Source organism: Camponotus vicinus, unplaced genomic scaffold (genome assembly GCF_025532165.1).
Source record: "Camponotus vicinus isolate PSW18456_S1 unplaced genomic scaffold, iyCamVici1.0 SCAF_3, whole genome shotgun sequence".
Taxonomy (NCBI): Eukaryota; Metazoa; Arthropoda; class Insecta; order Hymenoptera; family Formicidae; genus Camponotus; species Camponotus vicinus.
Genome location: NW_028141967.1, coordinates 15,012,966 through 15,031,852, shown reverse-complemented (window position 1 = coordinate 15,031,852; position 18,887 = coordinate 15,012,966). Strand labels below are relative to the sequence as shown.

At 33.6% G+C, this 18,887-nt stretch overlaps 1 protein-coding gene across 5 annotated transcripts in view; it reads left to right on the top strand.

Moving 5' to 3' along the window:
- Positions 1-267: 267 nt before the first annotated feature.
- Positions 268-18,887, top strand: part of Smash (smallish) — a 78,526-nt gene continuing 59,906 nt past the window's right edge. For 4 of the 5 annotated variants that reach the window (XM_083092771.1, XM_083092769.1, XM_083092770.1 and 1 more), the window contains exon 1: positions 268-712. The gene's annotated coding sequence lies outside the window, so the exon portion shown is untranslated. The remainder of the gene's footprint in view (positions 713-18,887) is intronic. The other variant, XM_083092772.1, reaches the window with a different exon arrangement.

Below are 18,887 nucleotides of genomic sequence, written 5' to 3'. Positions count from 1 at the left end.
ATCGACGCCGCAACCTCCGAAAAATATTTACCATCCCTCTCCCGAGGAACACTTTTCTGTACAAAAGAAACATCTCTCTCCTCTCTTTTCGCGTTCGGCCTCGACCCGCGCGCGAGCAAAGGTTCCGTCGAGGTTGTCGCGTCGGAGCCGAGCCGAGCCGAGGACGCCCGACTCGGCCCGATTCACGAGCGAGCCCGAACGTCGCCGAGTCGCGGCGGAAACGGCCGAGCGCGCGGTCGCGTACCAAACAACGAACAACCCTGCCCGCCCGGTCAGTTCCTCTCGGTAAACCGGCTCGGTCGGTTGTCGTCGATCGTCTCTCCGCGTTCCTCTCTCTCTTTCTCTCTCTCCTCTCTCTATCTCTATCCCTCTTTCGCGTGCGCGCGCGCGCGCGAGCACGCCTCGGATTTCATGACTAACGCCAACGTTGGAGCGATAGCAGTGAAATATCCTCCTCCTCCTCGAGTGACGAGATCTCACGCCTCGTGCACCGCGATTCAAGTGCGATCGATAAGTTGGTTTTGACAAGCGCCACGGACAAGCCTCGGGTGAGCCAGCAGCCCACCCGCCATAGCTCTCCATCTCGCCCAGCATCTCTCTCTCTCTCTCTCTCTCTCTCTGTCTGTCTGTCTCGGCGCGGAGGTGTGGATCCGGTGTCCTCCCGTCTGTGGATATTACGTCGAGGAAGCCGCAGGAGAGCCTCTCTCGCAAGGTAAGACGAGACAAGGTGGAAATCGCACGCGAGAATTTAGAAAGGCGACGATAACGAGCGTTTCTGTTCCCGGGAAAGAGATCGTAAAACGCGAGAGATCGCGTTGAGAATCCTTGACTTAGCTACCGCTACCTCTCCGTCTGACCCAAATCCACTTTTAATTCGCGACACGTCGCGGAAATTCCGCTCTCAAGATGCCCCCGAGGCCCGTCAAGTAACACACGATCCTGCGAGATATTTTTTCTTCTCATGCGGCACAGAACATTGCAATAATATTGCAGCAATATTGCAATGTTGCTGCAATGTTACAGCAATATTAATAATATTGCGGCAATATTGCAATGTTGCTGCAATGTTACAGCAATATTAATAATATTGCAGCAATATTGCAATGTTGCTGCAATGTTACAGCAACATTAATAATATTGCAGCAATATTGCAATGTTGCTGCAATGTTACAGCAATATTAATAATATTGCGGCAATATTGCAATGTTGCTGCAATGTTGCTGCAATGTTACAGCAATATTAATAATATTGCAGCAATATTGCAATGTTGCTGCAATGTTACAGCAATATTAATAATATTGCAGCAATATTGCAATGTTGCTGCAATGTTACAGCAATAATAATAATATTGCGGCAATATTGCAATGTGTTGCTGCAATGTTACAACAATATTAACAATATTGCTGCAATATTCTGTGCCGTATGGGTTCACAAGAACGACTGCGTCAAATGTCATATGATAGAGTGAATAAATTTAATTGCCAATATCTCTCATGAAGAGCACAGGTATTATTATTTTACAACAAACCGATTGCGTAATTGATATATCGCGATACCTTTTATTAGTAAGCGAACCATAATTTCCAGAAAATATTCGAGGAGAAAATAATGCGATGTAGATAATGATTAATTCGAAGGAGCAATTGTTTCTTCTTTTGGTGTGTTTTTCGACGAGTTACGTACAAACACATGCGAGCAGGACTTGAGAAACGGGATGCTCGATTTTGAGCCTTTCGATTTAATGAAATCATCATTCAATCTCATTGTTGGTTGCGTCAACTCGATTCTGATTAAGTTGAGCAAGTCTCGCTTACCGATTCGCAATTCTTGTTGAAATTATTATTGTACAGAAGATTTCGTAGACAGAGAGAGAATATGTGCTCTCTTAATGGAATAACGTTGACGTAAACAAGGTATGTAAACAGCTCGTAGACGTCTGATCCTGATGCCTAGAAATGTCTTTGTCGGATTATTAGTCTTAAAGATTAGTCTTAAATCTGCGTACATGTTATTACGCAGTTAATAATTAGCGATGCAAATTGAGCGGATGGTCCCTTTTCCACGGGGCTTTCGTGCGAACATGTTTCCATTAACACAACCAACGCTGTCTCGCGTGTTATTTTGGCGTGTTACATAATAGACGCCATTAAATCGGAGTTGATTTATAAAGCGTGATTTATAAGCCGCGAAATAATTTGTGAAATAATTAATTCCGAAAGCTGCAATACATAAGACAACTCGTTTTTTTACATTTCCCTTATCACGAAAAATTTCATACGGAATATGTTAATCAAATCTCTATAAAATTATATACGCATATTTTCGAAAATGTAATATTCATCGCATAAATTTCACGCGATGGATATTTAAAAACGTCTTAAGATAACTTTTTAATTTCTCGGAAATATTTTCAACGTTTTTTAGATTTTTGTTTCGTTTGATCGAAACCGCTAATATTTTGATTTGATTGAGGTTAAAATTTTGTCCGAAAATAAGTATAAATTATTATTATTTTTTGCATATGCACGAAATAATTAAAATAATTTATAATTATTTTAAATTATTAAAAATAAAATTATTATAAAATTATTAGAAATAAAATTATTTTTTCAAATCTTTCTAGAATTATGAAATATATAGTAAATTAATTAAATTAAAAAATTAAGTTAAATTAATTATTATGTAATATATAATTTAAATAATTAAATATAAGAAATTATTTTAAACAAAATTACTTTTTCTTCAATAATTATTCATGTCTGAAATATATTTGATTCAGAAGCTTTATTTTTTTAATATGAGAATTTAAATGCTAATTCTGTGTCATTCATCATTTTCTCTTGCCGTGATAGAAAGAAACAGCCTACGATGTTGACGATGTCTATCGTCGGGTTAACACTTGCGATGATCAATATCACGTGGTATTTCTCCGTAATTTTGCTTAAAAAAAAGTTGAAAATTTTTATTATTATATTTGATAAATTCTTCATAATTCGTTTGCTTTCTGGCATTATTCTGAAATTATCTCCTTTGCAATTTATTCGCGTTTTGTGAGCAATTTTTGGGTAGCAAGTATACTCTTTCATGCAGAGTTTAACTGCACGTTGTGACGCGGAATTTATCGATTAGCCGGTGAAAGTGACGTCTCTTGGTTATTTGATACAAATTTAGAAAGCCGCGTGCCATCTTCATCTCGATGCACGAATCGTGTCCGCACTTTTACACATTCGAATTTCGAATTTCGATTCTTATTCACTTTTCTCGATTTTTAATATTGTATTTTAATAAGAAGCTAAGTATTAGAGTTTTTATATATATGCATCATTTTTTTCTTATTATGTTATATTTTTTCAATATTATTATATTATTGTTTTAAATATTATTATTAAAAATATTTATAATAAAATTTTAAAATTTAAATATTAATAATTATTATTTTTTAAATATTATTAATATTAATATTCAATTAATTATTAAAACACAATGTTACACATTGAAAAAAAGTAATATAAAATAACATAGCTTTATATAAAATTTAAAAAAAATACATATATGTGTTTATTTATTTATTTACTTATATTTTAAAATTTTATATAGCTATCTCAATATATATATATATATATATATATATATATATATATATATATATATAGTTGATTTTTTGTGCTATTAGAGTGTACGTAATTTTATGATCTATAAAGTTGGCTCATAAAAATTTCGAAGTCTCCTTGACGCTGTTTGAGGACGATGCCGCAACTGCATCGTTAAAAACGAATCATGCGTTTTTATCGAACGACGTAATCGTCGTGATTTTGCTCTACATGCGGAACACAGGTGGAGGAAACGTGTCGCTTCCCGTTCTTTATAACTCGATATAGCGGAAACGCTAACAATCGTAATGCGCGAACAGGCAGACGAGAGGATGGCTTGGTCGGGTAGAAATCGATGATTCGTTTTAGCCGCTTATTTGTCCGCTTTAATAGTAACGGAGGAAGTCGGCTGTCGCGCTTTCACGATTATTATACTTTCCTCAAGACTCGATAATCCTTCAAAGGTGTCTTCGATACCTTCATCTATAAATTTTATTTAAATAGATCGACGGAGAAAAGAGAGAGGTCGATGCACGAGGATGACCGCCAAGGGGGATGTTCGTGAAATATTAAAAAGGCAATTAATTAAAACGGATGGGACAGTGACTTGTCGGTTCCTGGCCAGCAAAAGCGCTAATAGACTTAATGCACTTGGCAATTATTTCTTCTTACCGCGATCTCTTAGCGATCTTAGTAGCCGTGCATCCGCACGATTATGGTTCCATTGTAAACGCCAGTCGGTTGACTTCAAGTATCGAATAATTTAATTTTTTTTTTTTAATTAAAAATTTGAAATTAATGAGATAAAGGGCACTTAGTTATGAACATAATTGACGAATTAATGTAAGTCACGATGGTATTATTATTGATTTTTACGACTGAATTTTATCCAAAAATTAATAAAATAATGAAAAATAATGAGAAATTTAATATCGACAAAAATATGAAATTTTTGCAAAATACAAAAATATAAAATAATACGAATTTGAAATTAATGAAATACAGAGAATTTAATCACGAATATAATTGACAAATTAATTCCAATTATAGCGGTATCGATCTTTACTACTGGCATAAGTTTTATCCAAAATATATGAAATTTTTAACAATATAAAATCTTTTGAATATATGACACGTCTTTTGAAAATATAAAGATACGAAATTTTTTGAGACTTAAATTCCATGTGTGATAAAAACTCATATTTTCTATTAAAATAAATAGAATTTGTTTATCGATGTTCGTCAATTAAGAAAATGTTTTTTTAATTTAAGTTTTATTCAGAATAAAATCTACAATAAATCAGCAATCAACTTAGTAAATAAATTGTTAGAAGATGTTGAAAGGTAAACGCGAACCAGATCTATATCGGTAAAAATGTTTAATTTTGTTACATTTAATTTTATTACATTTTTCTTGTTAAACTAAAAATTACATAAAATTTGATAATATTTATATATTTATAATATAAATTTATATCAATAAAAATTATCAATATAAATTTATATCTCTAAAGTTTTTGTTTTGAAAATTTTACATCTTAATTTGAATGAAGAAAGACCTTATTATTGTGATTTTTTATTTTTGCAAACTATGATTAGTTTGATTTATTAATTAAAGCAACAAGATATCCTTTTGCACCCAGTTACATAAATATATTTTAGTTTACATACTAGTTATATCTATAACTTTTGCCAGTTTATTTCATTGGATAAAATCTGGGGCAGAAAAACCGGAATTGACCACGGCTCTTTTTTCATTCCCTGGACTTTTCCGGCCAATCCTGATTATTAGCGAGCCGGGAAAGATTCACGAGCAAGATATCGAAAATATCGCGGAATGTCTAAATATAGTTTGTTGGAGCGCGTATAGATTAAATCGACGTCGACCGACATATTAAATTATACCGTCGTCATAATTATACTCGCTCGCATCTGCATTCGCCATTTTCTCCCGGTTTAGAAAACCGGTTCATCATCGCCGAAGTAACGCCACGTACGACGTACAAACCATGCGGTAAGCGCGAGTTCGCGCTCGTCTACTTTCAACTGTGTTACAGCTGTGTAAGCCCGATTCGGGCTGTCACCGACGACAGGCGACATGCGCTACGAAAGATGATGAAAAAGTTAGCATCGCGACTCCAACTTTCTCCGTCAAGTTGATTTCCATCTAGTACACCTGCCCGTTGTATTGTATTAATTCTCGGATAATGACCCGCGAATCCCAGACATCTCGCGACGTCTACTCTAAAGAAATTGCGAAGCATTTTTTTCTCCTCGAGAATTCTTTTAATATCTCCCGTAATCAGGATTGGCCTAGGAAGGGTCCAGTGGAAAAAACCTGATGAATTCCAGTTTTTATTCTGTCCCGGACTTCTATTCCAATGGAATAAGACGGGCAGGAATTATAAAAATAATTAGTATGTAACATTAAAATATACTTATAGAACTTTATACAGAAAAATATTTGCTTTAATTAATAAATCGTACTAGTCGCTATAGTGAAAAAAAATAAATCAATCTAATAATAAAGTCTTTTTTAATTAAGATTAATATGTGAAATTTTCAAAATAAAGCTTTGAAAATATAAATATTATTAAATTATTAGTTTAACAATTAATGTGGAAATTAAAAATTTTTAACAATAAATCTGATTCCCATTTATTTTTCAATATCTAAAAAAATTAATATATTTGTTACGTTGATTTTTATTGTTAGTCTATTACAGATTTTCGGATAAAGCGAAATCAAAAAACACTCTTAATTAACAAATTTTGAGAAAAATATTTTCTATTTATTTTAATAGAAAAGATTAATTTTTTGCCAATTTTTTCGTAAAATATCGATTTTTGTTACTGGATTTTATTTAAAAAATATGAAATTTTATCAATCTTATTTACTCTTAATGTTAGACATAAATTATTCTTAAATCCTTATATCTTGCAATATACGAGAATTGAATGAAAATAATCTCTAATAACGTAATTTATACAGAATTTCACTCTTTCTTGCAATATATATATATATGTCTCCATAACGTATCATTACACGTGAGTTTCTTTCGTAGGTCACGCAAGTGTAATCATCATATTGATAAATTATGAATCTTAACTTGGAATGAAAGAGTGAAATCACCTTTATGTCGCATGTCCATCTTCATTAAGAAACCATATTCGTTTATCTATGTAAGTCAATGATTTTTGAAGGTCAACTTGAGTCGTGCACAATGATCGCAATTAAAATATTTCGCACGAGGTCGCGCATCAAAGTCATTTTTGAGATATCGCGTACGAATAATCAGCCAAGATAAGCTTGAGAATTTTTACCAAGGTGGATATCATGCGTCTCTGCGATGTTGCTTTGAACGAGCTTTCCCCTCGTTTTTGTGAAAATGACCCCCTTCTCACAGGCGTCTATTTACTCGCGAGGAAATCCTCTCAATGAGGTAAAAAGAAACGTTCACACGCAGTCTGTCTCTCTCTCTCTCTCTTCGCAGCGTCTTCTCTCTTTTTCTGACCTCTATATCTCTAACATGGGAACTCGACTTCAAGCATGTATAGCAAAGTCGATGATGATTTCTCTGCGAATCACACCTCCCTTCAATATTTTGTTCATTTTTTACAATCTTATTATACATTAAAATTAAAAAAAAATAATAAAATGAAGATAAATAGATTTATCTATTAGTTTTCACTTTCAGCTCTCTCTTCTCGTTTGCGTATTTTCATGATGTTTAACGAGATAATTTTTTTACACACGTCCATTAAACGCAGGAAACAGGAAACCCTTCGACATTTAGATCGACTGTGCGTCGCGTGTGGACATGATCAAATCCGTTGTTTGTACTAGTGTAATGCGCATTTACATGTATAGAAAACGGAGTTAGAGACCAAGCTAACATTCAGAAGTTACATTGGTACGACGAGCAGATCCTATTCAAATATACGGCTTCTCAACTTACCCTGTCACGCGAGGCTCTTTGTTTGGCTACGAAATAAGATCTGGGAAAACCTAGTGTCTTTTCTCCCTCTCTTTCTCTCATTCTCTCTTTTTGGTATCAAAGAATATGATACAATCATTTAATTTTCCAACAACTCATCCGACGAAAGAATCACGTTTTTATTTCCCCTTACAATGTGAGAATTACCTTGTGTTATGCAAATCTTCTGGCAACACAGAAAACAGAATCCAAAGATGTCGCAATCTTTGACGGAGGGTACCCGATTGACCACGTCGCCAATTGGCCAATTCAAAATAGGACTCTCTGATTGGTTAATCATTGCTGGTTACCCTAGGCATAGGTCGATATAATTGGCTGTGGTCAATCGCAACGTGGTCAAACGGGATACCCATCTTTGACTTGTCCCATAAGTAGATAGATATAGAAATTGCACTTTCAAGACAATGAGAATAATTCACTTGAACTGAACGATAGAAAAATAAAGTGCACGTGTAACTGTCATCGAAAATTACGTATCATCGGATGACGTATGGGCGGATTAAACAAGCGATTATCCGCGGCGCCATTGATTAGTTTGCATTCGAAGTGTACCCACGCAAAACATGACAGTTATTATGTAGTTCGTTTCGTATCTTTACATTCCGGTCATGTGCGATAAAAACATGTTGATAAAAACATGTCGAGTAAGTGCGACACCTGTTACGCGTAGATACGATAATTATAGTCATCGGCCTGTCGTCTATTACGCATGTAGGAATCCGGGTAGGTTCGAGAATGTAGAGAAAGAAAGAAAGAAAGAGAGAGACGGAGCCGCTCAACAGCTGTTAGTATGTCTCGCCCGTCTTATCGACAATGTTTTAAAGCGATATTTTCCTGATGTTTACTTTCAAAAATCTTTAAAGAGATTTTTTGACTTAAAGAAATCTCGCGAATTGAAAAATTCTGATTTTGATGAAACTTGATACACTTGTAGGGGGGATAAATAGATGAATTTAGAAATTTTCAGTTGTGCCTCAAAAACAATTTTAAGGATTGAAATCACCCCTCATATGTAGAGCGATTTTTTGTTTTTCTCAAAATTCGAGATATCAGAAAATACAAAAAAGTTTTATAGTAAGCACACCTCTTTTTAATCACATTAATAAGATTCTGAGAAAATAATTTTACAAAAATTCTTTCAAAAAGTAAAAAAGATATTTAATTATTATTAATATGATCAAATAGAGGTATTCTTATCATAAAACATATATTTGGATATCTCTCAAGTATAATTTTAATATATCTGAAAAAGCCGCTTTATACAGGGTGCCCCAGACTTAACGAATCAGCCGTTAATAGCAGATTTCTGAGATCATTTGGAGACGAAAATTCTAATACCAAAATGTTGAAGAAGACTTCATAAAAATGTTCAAACTACTGACTACTGTCGCATCGAGGACACAATCGCGTTCACTGCAGAATCATATTTTTTATTTTATATTGATCTCTCTATCGATATCAATATTATCGCGCTGTACGCGGGCCCCTTGCGCTATTTCCCTGAGCACAGGAGAATGTAACGCGCCGATTGGTCATCTTTAATCTTTTGTAGCGCCGCAACTACATCTTCCTCAACATTTTGATATTAAGATTTTCGTTTCCAAATGATCTCAGGAATCTACCATTAACGGCTGATTCGTTAAGTCTGGGACACCTAGTATATGAAGGGTGGTTTCATCCCTTAGAATCATTTTTGCTGCAACTGAAAATTTCTAAATTCATTTATTTATTCTCCCTGCACGTGTTTCAAATTTCATCGAAATTAGAATTATCCAGTTTGCGGTTGCCTTATTTGGATCAATCACAATTTAATTATCTCTCGATTTTTTCTGGTTTCTGCTTCCAGAAAAAAGCATAGAGATATTTACTAATGTAACATGAAGAAAAACTATCTCTCCTTAAAAGATTAATCTGTAATCTCTTACGTATGGAGGAAAGGAACCGCTCGGCGGTTAATAAAATAATTGGCTTTTCTCACAACAACATTAATTATGAATTCACAGAAATATAATAGCATTAATATATCACATGATTGTCTTCTATTCTAACTATTTATACGGTGTACGCTGCGTGCGCATTGTGTCTTGTCAGAGTTTAAAATAGCGGTTCTCTCTCAAGTCGCGATTCTCGTAGAATCATAGAACTTTGTGAGATTTTAGCGGTTGAAGCCAGAGGAACACCGGAATAAATCGCGTTAAAAATACAAGCTTACTCTCTAAACCGCACATTGCCATCAGAAAACGTGTACAATTATGCGCGTAATTTACTTGGAAGGGAACCCTGCAATTAATAAAAAGAATCTAAGAAATTGCGCCTTAAAAGCTAACAAAATAAGACGGGGGAATATTTCAACGATGGAATATTATACGGGGTCTCTTCTGTGGTTATTTTATTAAATTTATGAATTCCGCTTTCGAAATTGATCGGACGGGGGGATCTCCCGGGGGTATTATTTCTGACGGGAGATAACTTTTCAGAGAAATGTGCGCAAACTGCTCCGATAATGCGCCCGGAATCGCGCTTGACATGCTTGGTTTACGAGAAACCTATTTCGCTCCTCTATTTTCTCCGTCTCTCTCCCCCTTTCTCTTACGCCACTAAATATCTTCGTGCATAAATCAAACCGCATATCGCCTGGCGTGACACTGGTAGATTGAACCACATTCCGGCCTGCATCGGATGCACTTACGTGGACCCGAGCTAACCTTTGTCTCAGAAAAATAAATAGGAGGTAAGGGAAAAGAGAGAGAGATAGAGAGAGAAGACAGCGGAATACTTGGACGGCTAAGTCGTAATTTAAATTTAATCTACCGGCGATTAAAGTCTCATTAGGCGATCGGATCAACGATTGGGTACTCGCCAACTGCTCGCTCGATTTAAACGCGTAATGCTTTGCCACCGTGCAATCTACGCGGATCGCGTTTCTACCGTGCCGAATAGTCGATTCTTATTAAAATACCGAGATACGAGATACGAATCCTTCTGCACAATCCGCACCGTTGAATCGCCCCGGCAGAGGGATGTATTTTTAACGACGCTTGCCGATTCGAAACAAATTATCCGGATAATTTCGTCTTTTATGAATGCGCTAGGTATGTACCTATATGTATCCTGTCTGTATATTTTTGCTTTAATTACCATTTTATTTAATTTCAATTTAATTTAATTTAATTTAAAAATTTTATTTAAATTAAATTTTATTTAATTTAATTTTAAAATTTTATTTAATTTTAATTTTGTGCAAAAATTTCTTAAAATAAGATTACGTTTATCTGACCACCCAATAAACTTCAACATGTATGTGTATTTGCAGAAAAATTGTGTTATACTCACACTGTGGACGCGTTACATTCATGTAAAATTGCTTTTCAATAACATAAAGTCTATTTATAAATTCTATTTTAATTGAAAATATTCTCGTAAAAAAAATTTGCAAGAAATCTATGAGTTTGTACTGCAAATGCAAAAAATGTGTACCCATTTTTACAGATTAAAATTAAAATCAAAATAATTAAAATTAAAATTAAAATTATTAAAATTAAAATAATTAAAATTAAAATTAAAATTATTGTGGGAAAAAAGCAGTATTTCCTGATATTTTTCTTTTTAGCGATCACAACTTTTTTTGTGGAGTTTTCGATAATGGGGCGTAAGTCGTTAAATATTGTGTTGCTTCGGAGAAAAAGAGCTCTATATATGGGTTTCACGGTACTCTTGAGTCTTTACAAGTTGGGCAGGGCCGCACAATGCGATCCGAGGAAGATTAAATCTTTTGGCAGCTGACAGTGGGCTTTGTGCTTATTTCCGACCGACCTGCTTTAGCTCTTCGAACACGACGTCGTCGTCGTCCTCTGTTTCTCGCAGCCTCCGGAGCCTCGTATTTTCGTTTGTTCGAAGACGTTCGAGCCTGCGAACTCCGTCCATTCAAAATGCATTTATGAGAATAACACACGGTCTGAAAATAGTGAGTAAAGTAAAGAATGCAGAAAGAAAACCGCAAGTCTTTATTGCGTAGTCATTCTGTTCTCAACATTTTATACCGTGCATCTTGGAAATAAACGTATAAATACATAACTGTACTTTGTTTCATTTATTTGTTTACAAATGGTAATTACATTTATATATGATACAAATTACATACATAAATTCTGATAGATTGTCAATAAGTCGCTGTTGCTTGAATTAATTTATTAATTTATTAATTGCACTATAAATATTCTCCGGCAAAAGAAATCAATTAAGAAAGTTTATTTACGATGTGTTTATTATAAATTATGTTAAAATAAACAAATTAAAATGTAAAAAGAAGAAAAAATAGTCCTCTTTTTTTCCTTCAAAAATTATATTTTCTTATTTTCTTTCTTCTTTTCCGAAAAATAATTGCGTGCATTTCTTATTTAATTGTTAGTTGCAACAAAAATACTGTAAACAGAATGCAGTAAGCAGAACCAATTTTTTCAGAGATGTGCGCCAAATATGAATAACATACTTTATATCAGGCTAGGATCATTAAACGTCGTATTAGGGCGAGACAAAGGCAAGCATATTTTGGATAAAATCCATGCTAATAATAAATAAAAACCGACAAAAACGGACTCTTTTTTATTAAAAATGTTTAAAAAAATAAATAACTTTTTTATCGATATTCGTCAATTGAGAAAGTGTTTTCTAATTTAAGCTTTAGCCAAAATAAAATCCATAATAGATTAGGAATCGACGTAGCAAATTAATCAATTTTTTTGTTGAAAAGCGAACGCGAAATTTATATTGATAAAAATTTTTAATTTCGTTATTATTACATTATATATATTTTTCTTATTATTAAACTAAAAGTTAATATAAAATTTAGTAACATTTATATCCAAAGTATTTGTTTTAAAAATTTCACATATTAATTTGAATTAAAAAAGATTTTATTATTATTACATATTGATTTCACTTTTTAAATAGTGATTAGTATAATTTATTAATTAAAGCAAACAAAATATCTTTTTGCTTAAATACATATTAAAACATATAAATATATTTTAGTGTTAGTTACACGTTAGTTATTTTTATACTTTCTACTAGTTTATTTCATTACATAAATAAAATCCGAGATAGTAAAACCGGAATTTAACCATGATTTTTTCCTAAGTCGATCCTAAGTGGTTTAGCTTCAAAAAAGATGCATTATTTTTTTTTTTTTAATTAATATTATCCGCGGATCGATAAATCCTCCTGATGATTCGCGGAAATGTTGAAAATGAGCCAGTAACCCAGCAAACGAGGACAGCTGAAACAAGCGATGCGGAACACGGTGCGTACCTGCATTTCGCGTAAGCGTTAGTTACGCGCGCGTAACAATTATCGACGATACAGCTGTTTACAAGCTCGCGGCTAAAAGCGCCGCTGCAAAAAGGCAGCGTGCTCTCTCGACTGATTCCGCTTTCTTCCGTTTCGACGTTGCGTTCACGTCAAATTGAAATGGGTAGAAACACCCATCATGTTTTTAAACCGTAAAATCATATTCGCAACTTTACGGATGATGACCGTATTATTTTTACGTTTCGCGTGCAATTTGATAAAATTGAAATTACACGTGCACACTCGATTTTCGGCATTTTTATATTTTTTTAAAAAAGAAAAAAGAAATTAATATTGTATATAAATTTTTTTCTCATGAATTTTCTATCTCGCATTTTTTTCCGTTGTGAATTAATAGCGATTGATATCATGTATTCTTATCCATTGTTTTTCGCGATGCACAAAGCGCTCCGGCTTGTCACTGACAAGCGTACGGCGAGGATGCCGTTGACCCCGTCCCTAGAATCCTTAGAAGACGCAAAAACGCACACGCGAGATACCGTTGGCACACGACTCACCGACTTAGATGCACCTGATGCACCTGATGCGATGCAATGTAATGCGATGCAATGCAATGCAATGCAATGCAATGCAATGCAATGCAATGCCTGCTCGTTCCACGCGAGAGGACTCGACGGAAGTCACCGATATCGTGACGATGCCATTTTCATCCTCCACTCTTCTACCCGGTGTGAATTACGTGGCCAGTGATGCCGTATCGTTGCGAGCGAGCGTCACAATAGGCAAGAAGAGCTCGGCTCCTACGCGAACTCTCTCATAATTTAATTTTTAGAGATGCTCCGTAATTTTGTGTAACTGTTCGTGTATTAAGTCTTTACGTGATAATCTCTCGAGGATAAATTACACGAAGAGAAAGGAAAAGTTTCTAACGGAGGTGTATATTTTTCCTTTTTTCTAATTTAAAAGTTATCTTTTGAAAATTGAGAAACACCTCTGTAAGTTTAATTAAGAGAGCTTATACAGATTATTATTACATTGTTGTTATACGTTTTCGGTTTTTTTTAAATAAAGAAATAGAAAAAAATATTTGGTTTCATTTTTATCAGAATAAATATACAAGTTAATTTGTTAAATAAATATTTTTATGGAGATGTTTAGTCATTTTGTAAACATTTTTGTAAAAATTTTGCAAACATTTTTAGTATAAATATTTATATAAATATTTTTAGAGATTTTGAATGAATATATATTTTTATTATACATATATTTTGTATATATATTTTTTTGTTATTTTTGTATAAATATTTTTTACAGATGTTTAGTCATTGTGTAACTTTTGTATTAAATCTTTACGTGATAATCTCGAGGATAAATTATATAAAGAGAAAGAAAAAATTCTAATCAAGGTATATATTTTCTCTTTTTTAATTTTAAAAATTAACTTTTGGAAATTGAAAAACACTTCTGCAAATTTAATTATAATAGTTTCAAGCTGTATTTATATAGACTTTTGTCCTCGGTTTTTAAAATAAGGAAATAGGAAAAGTATCTGGTTTCATCTTTATAGAATCAAATATACAAATTAATTTATTATAAATATTTTTAAAGATATTTACTCATTTTGTGTAATTTTTGTATTAAATCTTCACGTGATAATCTCTTGAAGGAAAATTATATGAAGAGAAAAAAGAGTTTCTAACCGAGGTATATATTTTTCTTCTTTAATTTAAAAATTAACTTTTGAAAATTGGAAAACATTTCTGCAAACTGAATTATAACAATTTCAAACTGTATTTACATAGATTTTTATACAGCCTTGATTTTTTAAAAAGACGAAATATTTGGTTTCATCTTTATATTGCAATCAAATGTAAAAGTTAACTTGTAACAAAAACATTAGTGGACAAACACTGCGAAAAATAAAATAGACTTTCGAATCTCGAATTTCGTAATGGATTTAGGGCACATCTAGGGCTAGACGACGAAGAGATCTCGGCGCATTACAAACGCATCGTGTCGTGTCGTGTCGCGACATTCCAGTGCGTCCTTCACCTCAGAGGGAGAGGAGCAGTCGCGTTTTATTTTCATGCTTTCGGTTGGCGTGCAATTGCATAACGGTCACGCACGTTACACACGCATGAACGAGAAGAAGAGACAGAGAGAGAGAGAGGGGGGGAGGAGAGATACAGCCACGTGTAGGATCGCTGATTTTTCGCAAGTGCGCATGCGTACAGTGCGCGTCAACGATCCTGTTCTAGGCGGGGCAAGGGGAGCGTAGAACTGACCAATCAGCCGGCAGCGCGACAGTAGCTGATTGGCCAGTTCTACGCTCCCCTTGCTCCGCCCAGGACAAAATCGTTGACGCGCACTATACTATGCCACCGTTGCATTGCATAAAAATATGACTCGCTTTGCAACAGTGTGCAACAAACTAGCTACATAATTCGCTAAAATGTACCAGCTACGACTTCAGATAGGCGAGCACTTAGCGTCGACATTCGCGGCCGCTTATTTATGCGATTTTACGGCTTTCGGCGCCCGAAACGTCGGTGCCGTGCGCGAATAACGGTATCTCGTAAAATTATTTTACAACGCGAGAGATAGCACGCGGGGGAGAGGGAGAGCGGGGGAAGGGAGGAGGAGGATAGTCGCGGATTTAATCATAACCCGTTGGATCTTGTGGTACGATATAGGGCGAAACATATGTTGGAGATCGCGATGATGGGACATATTGATATACGTTTAACCACTTGCTCGCTCCCCCTCTTTTACGCTTGCGACACACTTTACGTTCTAAAATTAGTTCGCGTTTAGACAGTTTGCGAGGTGTCGATTAGAATAACTTTTTTTTTTTTGGGGAAGATAGAGAAATCCGAGAATGTATGTTGTAATATTATGGCAATGTTACATATCAGGGTGTCTACATCCTGGAAAAATATAGGGAACCTAGAATTTTCGGGGATTTCTTTTATACATCTAGAAAAAAAAGAATTATTCTTCTGAAATTTTATCGTGACTCGGAAAATTTAAAAAAAAATTCTCTCTTTGACAATTTCGTTCTTATTGCAACAAAAATTATTGTAATAAAATATGATAAAAAACTTATTTTAGAAATTTGCACCAACAAGTCTTTAAAATATTTCCTTTGCCTGGAATTTTGAACAAAAATATTTGAAAGATTAGGGAATTTACAAGATCTGAGTGGACACAAACCTGTACAAGTATTATAACAAGCCAAAATAAATATAGATTTGAAATGCATTATTATAAATATATCTATTTCTGTTTATATACATATTCAATGTTTTAATAAAATATTGAATATGCAATATTTATTATTGTAATTTTTAATATAAATAAAAAAATGGAAATGTTATGCAAGTAAAAAGTATTGATTTTTGACGACAGCTATTTTCCACATTTTTCAATACATTTGCAAATCTAATTTGAAACTTAAGTAGCTCTATGTTTTGTCTGAAAAATATTAAAAAGTGCACAATAGAATATAATAAAAAGACTTATTTTAGAAATTTGCATAAAATATCTTTAAAATATTCTCTTTATCTGAAATTTTGGATAAAAATATCTGAAAGATCAGGGAATTTTTTTACAAGATTTAAATGTGTAGATACTCTGTACATTATATAATATATATTAATGTTGATTACGTGTGTACTACTATACATATGATACATATTATAATAAATGAAAATAATATAAATCTGTTATTAATTCTTGTAAATGGTCTTCGCGTCGAAACATTTTTTAAAGATGAAAACGCGGAAGTATTTTACGGCAAACTCTTATGGCTGATTTCTTACGGCAAGCGAAGCGATGGTAAATGACGAGAGCAATTATTCGTACACTCCATATGCGATTAAAGGTTCCCATGCGCGTAATCCGCATACTCGTTACGAGGACACATTTCCGCTCGAGTTGTTAAGTAAGAAAACGCCTGGTAGATCCCGTTCCGTAAACTAGAATTAGCCGTAAAAGTCCAATGAATAGAAAAAATATCAGAGTAACTTTCGATTTTATAATGGAATAAATGTAACTAATATGTAAAATAATTAAAATATATTTATATAACTTTATGCAGAAAGATATTTTTACTTTAATTGATAAATCATTCATTTAAGAATGAAATCAATCTAATAATAAAATGTTTTTTAATTCGAATTAATATGTGAAATTTTTAAAATAAAAACTTTGGAGAGATATGAATGTTTTTAAATTTTATATTGATTTTTAGTTTAGTTAGAAAAATGTAGCAATAATAAAATTAAAAATTTTTATCAGTATAAATCTGATTCGCATTTTTGCTTCCAATATATTCTAATAAAAAATTGATTTATTTACTACATCGATTTTTAATTTATTATTTTGATTTTATTTTGACTAAAACTTAAAGTAGAAAACACTCTCTCAATTGACAAATATCGATAAAAAGATCTTTGTTTTAACATTTTTAATAGAAAAGACAAATTTTTGCCAGTTTTTTGTAAAATATGGAATTTTGCCAATTCTGCCGCGAACAGCTGTCACTCCTCAAGATCGTTCGTTCGCACTTTGTGTTCGCAAGACGCGTTACTTCCTAAGTGGATGTAGTCGGCGGTCGATTAACGGATTAATCGCTCGTCTCGACGCTTTCATCGGCAGCTGACGTGCGCGGGCCCGATAAATACAGCGGTCCGTTAAGAACGCTAACGGGAACACGTCGATATTCGTGACGGCTGACGGATCGTGAATTCGTGAATCAGCGATCGGCAGGATTTTCGGCGAATATTCCCCTCGAGCTTCGTTCGCGAGGATATTTGGCAATTACCAAACACAATTGGCCGCTGTCAATTTTCCAGTGCGCCATTGAATCATCAGGCGCGACCGAAAGCGGAGCAAAAAAATAATGAGAGCTATTTTAAAAATTTGCAACGTGATATTTTTATTCCCTCTCAAGTGATTATATTTGGATAACCATTCCTGTTCTTTTTCTTCCATTGTTTACCATATACCACATGATGAAACACTATACATATTATATGAGATCAAGTGTCTTTTTTTTCTTGTTTTTTTTTTGACATAATGTTATAATCGAAGTTCGTCAATTGCACAAACTTGAGCTGAACGGATAAAGTTTATACTGATGTAACGTTAGTTATATAGTTACACAATGGCGAGTTAGATCCTTCGGAAGTGATAAGCGTGTTACATAAGATTTCTCATATTGTTCGACATGATTGTAACGGCATGATTTTTACAGCAATTCGCTTTTAAGTTTTTATCTATGTGAAATAGAAATTTTCCCCGTTCATTGGTACAGAACATTGCAGTAATCTTAATCCTTTTCTGTTCTACACATTTAATATCGTAAAATCAAATTGATGTAGATTTATATATATATATATATATATATATATATATATATATATATATATATATATATATATATATATATATATATATACATACAGAGTAGGCCATTTTAATCTACGCACTGAAATATCTCAAAATCCATAAATTTAAGACAAAAATGTTTCAGACAAAAGTTGTATGGTTTCGAGGGGGACATAAGATGGTGCCATTAATTTGACTTTGAAGAATCACCTGAAGGTCACGTGAAGGTCACCTCCAACTTTTTAAAGGGGACACCCTATATGCTTTTGCATATTCTTGTAACTCATCTCGAGAGCTTCCCAAAACACTATAATTAAGTTAGTTTTCATTAAGTACTTTCCGAGTTATGAGGCGTGAAATCATTTCTTAATTTTACATAAACCGTAAAATATCTTGTAAAATATTTATTTTTCGATCTTACTTTAATACTTTTATGTACAAAATAATGAGAGCAATCAATTGGTGTAAAGAAAATACATAGTTATTTTTAAGAAAAAATAGGTAATTGTTAATTGCAAATTACATATTTTTTCTTCGAAACAACTATGTTTTTTCTTTACACCAATTGATTCCTCTTATTATTTTGGCTCAAGTCGAGGCGG